The sequence below is a fragment of the Melitaea cinxia genome, chromosome 18 (assembly GCF_905220565.1).
Source record: "Melitaea cinxia chromosome 18, ilMelCinx1.1, whole genome shotgun sequence".
NCBI lineage: Eukaryota > Metazoa > Arthropoda > Insecta > Lepidoptera > Nymphalidae > Melitaea > Melitaea cinxia.
Genome location: NC_059411.1, coordinates 13797268 through 13804325, shown reverse-complemented (window position 1 = coordinate 13804325; position 7058 = coordinate 13797268). Strand labels below are relative to the sequence as shown.

Genomic DNA, 7058 nt, shown 5'->3' with positions numbered 1-7058 from the left:
ATATAAATTTATTTGTATATTTGTTTATAAGTATTTATCAACAAAAATGTAGCTATGTCAGCCGGCTGTTATCTATAACATAATCATTAAGTTGTTTATCGTAGGAACAGACGACCGTGTGTATATGTTATAGGTAGACACATTGATATATAAATTATGTTTTTAACTTTTATAGTTTTATGGTTATTAATAAAGGCCCTTATAAAAAAATAATAAGAATGAACAGACTAAATAATTGCTAATATTTTTCATCAGGCACTATGCATATCTTAAGATTTGTAATTCTATTAATTTAGTTCCATCTTTAAAATTAAACGAAGGTTGTTATCTCAACCACGGCTATTAATCTCTTTCGTGTATTCATTATTCTACTTGACATTGGCGAAATCGTCTGTGCGTTTCTGATAACATTGAAAGCCATTAAAACGAATTAATACAGTTATAAATAGGTTTTGATATTAAAAAAATACACCCACTATGGTCAGCACATTATTTGTTTTGTGTAACTAACTTACTGATTCGTCGTATAGCGGCTTCGATTCTTCGTTCGAAGATTGTACCGACGAGCAGGAACAGCACCACTGCTAATATGATCGGTCCGAATGACTTCCACATAAATGATCTGTAAGATACAGTTATGATGAGGATTATTGCAGAAACATAAGATCATCGGAGGTCGAAGACTTAATGTAAATAAACGTTTAGACTGCGATTTAAACCTCGGTGGTTTTAGATTGCTTACTAATGCTCTTATAACCTATAATATGTAGCCAGGATCCGTGGGTGTTGCTACCACAGTTAGAATATTTGACCATTGTCATAAATCGATAACTAATGTATGATACTCATAAATGAGTCGAAATGTCGACTAACGAGTGTAAAATGACAGCTCTCGCTAAATAAAGAATCGAGTAGTAAAAAAAATGATGATTGAAGATTTGTGAAAATTGTGACAAAAAGGCGAGTAAATCCGCGTGTTGAATCATGCATATTTTTCAACTCACCATACCCAGTAACGAGATAAACTCTAATCAAATTTCTCGATATATCTTTGCTAAATAGCGGGAAATAAATATTTCAGACAGTAACAAGCTTATGAGAATACTCACATAAAATAATTATATTGTATATTTTAATTTTTTTGGACTATAAATAGTCATAATATTTTATAAACGTGGCTTCATAGTTTTTAAATTATTTTTATTTAAGCATAAACAGATAAATTGTGTAGTTACAAAATATGTGTCAGGATAATGTGTGCCAGTATTTTAAGTTTGACTTTGACATTAAAAGTTATTTTTTAATACTTTTCAAGGAGAATATATAACGAAAAGTTTTTATATTAATATTATTTAACTTAATATCGAATATTATCTCATTTATATTGTTGCAGTAGGAATAAGCTTTAAGAAATTTATTTAACCATCTGCAATACTTACTCGAAGTACATATATTCAAAGATTCGATGTTATGTAGTTTAGCAGTTCGTAAAATTAATATAGAAAATCACATTACAATTGTTCATAAAAAAAATAAACAAAATAGGAAGTGATGCATTATTTCGCACAGTTTGTCAACCGGCCCATTAGCTCAGTTGGTTAGAGCGTCGTGCTAATAACGCGAAGGTCGCGGGTTCGATCCCCTCATGGGCCACGAAAACATTTTTATAATTTTTTTAATACATATTATTTTTCTTTTTTTTTGTTTCAATTAATGCTATTTTTATTTGAAAATACATCATTACTTTACTATTGAAAAGAATCCCTAACACAAATTAATTACAATTTTATAATAGCATCAAAATGAAGAAACAAAAACGCGCTTTTGCTGACAAAATTTCTTTTGGAATGGTCTAGATTTTTCATTTTGAAATAAGCTCCTCATTCAATAGCTAGGTACAGCCATCATGTTATTACCTTGGCCTGCAGAAACTACTTTGCTAAAAATGATCTTGCGGCGAAGATAATCTCTTAGGAGATCATCTGCTATTTCTCGCCTTTCTGATGGCGGTCGCTCTGTGGCTTTATACAGACTGTTGGTTTTTTATGAAAATTAATTTAGAATTTTTGATAAAGGTAACTTTAGAATTTGTTATTTTTGTTTCTATCTATATCTTACATGTACATATATATGTAGGTATAGAGAAGTGAAACGCCGAAATATATGTGGTAGTGAGGTAGATGATATGATATAAAACTGATCATAAACAATTATAATTATTACAAACCCTACATAAATAAAAATGGATCGCTAAATTTGTTAAGCTAATAATTAGCTAAACTCGAAAACTACTGTATCAATTGTAGCCGATTTTGTATAAAGTTTTCTAATAAAATTTAAATCTGAGGAAAATTTCAGAAAATTTACAATCATTTCAATTTTTCGGTTATTACACTTCGCGAGTTTAATATAAATATATATATTTGTCGGCACCTGTGCTGTCGTAGGCAATTAGCAAGGAATTTATAAACAACAGATGCACCGATCATGCTACCTAGCACATCGTTCAATTGTCACCTACCTTCACTCACTCTATTACTCGAGTCATTCTGACGTGTATAAAACGATAGGTGCACGATGCACTTGTTGTATCTTGCTAGTAGCTTAAACTAGACTCTTTCAATAATTAATTTGTGAAAACGAATTATCCGGAATTGAATCAACCGAATGCTAACAACTCTTGTGTTACCTTACATTGTGATTAACCAGTGTGACCCACTTCTTTCCTACAAATTTTTAAAGTGCAATCAATATGTAAATAGATCATTCAAAATACAAACAAAAATAAAAACATAGTTACTTACATAAGCGTATATTTTTATCACCTGTAACATTTGTTAACATTCTGTATAAAACGTTGTCAAGCCGTGGTGCCGGATAAAAACCGTGCCGTAAAGATTTACCGGACATCTGCTTGCGCCCCGTGATGAGAAATCCGGCCGACACTGATGTTTACGTCGCTTATTTAAATAAATAATATATTTCTAAAATTTTTGAAGTAACTGATTAACTCAACAATAACCAAGTAATTAATAAGTATATGTATTTATATGTATGTATAAGTGTATGTATGTACATATGAGTGTATGTATGTATGTCTATGTTTAATTATTTGAATAATTATTATAAATTTATTGTAACTTGTACACCAATGCAGACCATTTCCTTTGCTCTAAGGTTGCCTGGAAGAGATCGCTCTTTAGCGATATGGCCGCCTTTTGTACCTAGTGTATAGTGTTAAAATCTTTTTTAATATTTTGCTGTGTATAATATTATTTCTGTTTTTGGTGTACAATACATTGTATTGTTATTATTACTATTGAAGTATTACTGAAGAGTGACTTTACTGAATGAATCGTTTTCTGAATATAACGACCGGCCTTCAGTATATTCGTACTAGGAGTACGGTCTGATTGATAGTAAGCGCTTACCGAAGACTATGAACGCCTGTAGCAACAGAACCTAGTCCCGCTGTCAACTGTTTTTTTAAAATCTGAATGATGTACAAAATTATTAAGTCCGTTTTTTCAAAAACTAAGAAAAGGGCCACTTGCAATAATGCCAATGTTAGAATTTGGTATTAAAAAAAAATAAGCTTTTGGAGGTAGTTAGTTTTTAATGCGTTGGTACAACTAAAAACCTTATACTCAATGACTTACACTGATAAAAGAATAAATGGGACGATAAATCATCATCATCATCATTACAGCCTATACAGTCCACTGCTGGACATAGGTCTCCACAAGTTTACGCCAAAAATAACGTGAACTCATGTGTTTTGCCCATAGTCACAACGCTGGGCAGGCGGGTTGGTGACCGCAGGGCTGGCTTTGTCGCACCAAAGACGCTGCTGCCACGGACTGGACACTGCCCCACTGGACGACACCCCAAACATAATCTCACAAACGCTCAGACTACGACAAGCATCAGTATGGCCTATATGGCCGCTTCACCAACTCGTTAAGTAGAAATTTACGAGTGAAACCACAATTTAGTTCTAGTACGTGATAAAATGTTTCACGTGACCAAAGTTCTAATTTAGGTCAGCTTGCATTTCAATAGTACCTCGTTAGTTTTTCGATTCAGAGCTGAATGCTTTATATGAAGATTATCGTATTATGTTTTAGAGACGTTGAAAAAGTATTTTCTAGGTCATACAAGTTATTCGTCATACAGTCGCCATGTTTTTAAAAAATATATTCATTTATTTAGATTATTTCATTGGATTATGATTTCGACAATGTCGCGTAGAATGGAAAAAACACAAAGGATTGGTGGGAGCGATCGAGATAACAATCTCAATATAATATCTACGATTTTATTTTTTGTGCTACCCACACATTAGAAATTATATTGAGATTCTAAACATTTTTGAATATCATATCAAAAATGTTTAGAATCTCAATATAATTTTGAAGACTTTCGAAAATAGTAGATCCTTTATGATTAATCCTTAACCTAGAATAGAATTTGATGACACTCAATAGAGTTAAAATAGCATGGATATTTTTATTTATTTATTTATTTAAAAAGTGGAAAAAAGTAGACACGGAATCGTTGTAATATTTACAAAATAATACCTATAATAAAAAAAATATTACATTGAACTTAATATAACGACACAAAAAAATCACTCCTTTTCTTTACGATGTTCTTAAAAATGTGTTAATCATTTACTATTGTTTGAAAAAATGTGATATTGAAATACAAGTGCTTCGGTATATTGATATTGTTGAAGAGAACAAGGACATTTCTATGAAGACAATTGTATTGGCAGTACTTGTACAACAGTATTATTTTTCATATTAGGTAGGTTTTTGAGTTTTTATATTACTTTTAAGTATTTTCATAGTGAACGCAGTTCAATTTACCTTCAAAACATTGCTATTAGATATAATTCAAATTATATTGTAGAAACCTTCAAAGGTTCGTCGAATAAGTGAACGTATAGTAAAAAAAATAAATATGGGCCGTCACGTGAGAGCTGACAGATGTGAAACATTTAATTAACATTTATTCTCTTTATATATACAATAATCATTTCAAAAATTTCTTTAAAATCGCGACAACTCCTTTTTTTATATAGTATAGTATATATATTCCATCATATAGCGTGACGATGCGTCGCCACGGCTTGTATCGCCACGCCAACAATCAGGTTTATCCTTGCACATAACAAACAGATATGTTAATCTTTTAAAATGAAATCATTGACATGACAACACATCAACAATCTAGGAGTAACTCGTTAACGACAATGATGCAATCAGTTAACGTTTTAGCAAATTCGAACGAAATTCTCAAAGTTACTTCTTGCTCACAGATAAAACTCGTTAACATTCCGCTCACGTGCAACTACAAAAACAATTGACACGCAACAAATCGGGCCGAATGGCCGACGAAACCGGCTGTAGCCGGTCCGCAGTAGTGCGTTTTGGATAATACTGGAATCACGTTTCCATTGACGAGCTGTTTTATTTGAAGCCAAGGTAAAAAAAAAAACGCTTCTTGAAATGTCTTTTATATTGGAATAAATATGGCGTAATTTAAAAACTGGGCTAAGATCTAGATTAGGTAAAACCGAATTTCGGGACCGTAGGGAGATGGGGGAGGGGAGGGTGGGGAACACTACCCCTGGTACCACTATCACACCTCGGAACCCCATGGTTATGGAGATATCGATGGTTAAAGTTTTGAGGTTAGAAGAAGATTTGGTCAATCGTTAGTTAAGTGGCCTCCAATTTATGGGGTGAAATGGGGGTGGGAGGGTAAAGGGTGGTGGGGAGGGTGGGTTTTTTAGCCCCCCGTAGTGTGCGTTTCGCGTAAACCCCGTGGTTTCGAAGATATCGTGTTTGAAGTTTTGGGGTTAACTTTACGTGATTCAGAGATATTACAATACCTTAGAGCTCCGTGTCTGACTCCACCTTAACTCCGGTGCAGCGGGAAGTGCACTCATATGCTCCATTCGAATGACCAATTCTTCTTCTAACCTCAAAACTTTAACCATGGATATCTCCATAACCATGGGGTTCCGAGGTGTGACAGTGGTACCAGGGGTAGCGTTCCCCACCCTCTCCCCCCCCCATCCCCCCACGGTCCCGAAATTCGGTTTTACCTAATCTAAAGCTTTACCAAAAACTGTAGAAGGTGAAGATTAAAAAGTGATTTCTTTAAATATTTACATGAGTCTACACTCTTGAATCATTCCTAGTGTTAGTCCTATTTGTTATTTAGTTTTAGTCCTATAGTTCATCATACGTAAAACCGAGGTTTGCTGTGTTTTTTTCTTCCCGTAGGTGATGTAAGAGGCGACTAAGGGATAACACAGTTTTACTACCACCTTGGAACTTATAAAGCCGACCAATGGCGGGATAACCATCCAACTGCTGGCTTTGAAATACACAGGCCGAAGATGGGCAGTATCGTCTTCGGTGCGACAAAGCTAAGCCCCACGCCACTTTTGGCGCAAACTTGTGGAGGCCTATGTCCAGCAGTGGACTTTTTTTTTGCGTCTCATCAATAATTGCATCGCTTCAAGTGCAAGGAGAGCATATTGTGTGCCTGCGTGTTCTGAGTCTGTCCCCCATGTCATGAATGTAAAAATCGGCTATGTGTGGGAATATTCTTAAAATATTATAAAAATAGCGTGAGCTTATGTGTTTTCCCCATAGTCAACATGCTAAGTAGGCGGGTTGGTGACCGCAGGGCTGGCTTTGTCGCACCAAAGACGCTGCTGCCCGTCTTCGGCCTCTGTCGCCTCTTACGACACCCACGGGAAGAGAGGGGAAGACTATATTCTTTACTACCGTAGCCACCCAGCGATAATTATATATTAAACGTAAATTATATGTTAAAGTAACAATATTTCTAGATGAAGATAAAAATAAATATATTTTTATCTTCATCTAGAAACATTTTTTACATTTTGCTGTACAAGAAATTAGAAATAAAATAACGCTTATGTGGCTATAACCACACACACTTCCACGTACTAAGACAGATTGTACGATCTACAGCTTTAGTCGACAGTAAACTAATAAAATAAGATTAATTTAAAA

The 7058-nt window shown here is 34.2% G+C and overlaps 1 non-coding gene across 1 annotated transcript; it reads left to right on the top strand.

The window, feature by feature from the left end:
• Positions 1-1579: 1579 nt before the first annotated feature.
• Positions 1580-1653, top strand: Trnai-aau. The gene has a single exon. It is a non-coding gene; the product is annotated as a tRNA-Ile (tRNA).
• The last annotated feature ends 5405 nt before the right edge of the window (positions 1654-7058 follow it).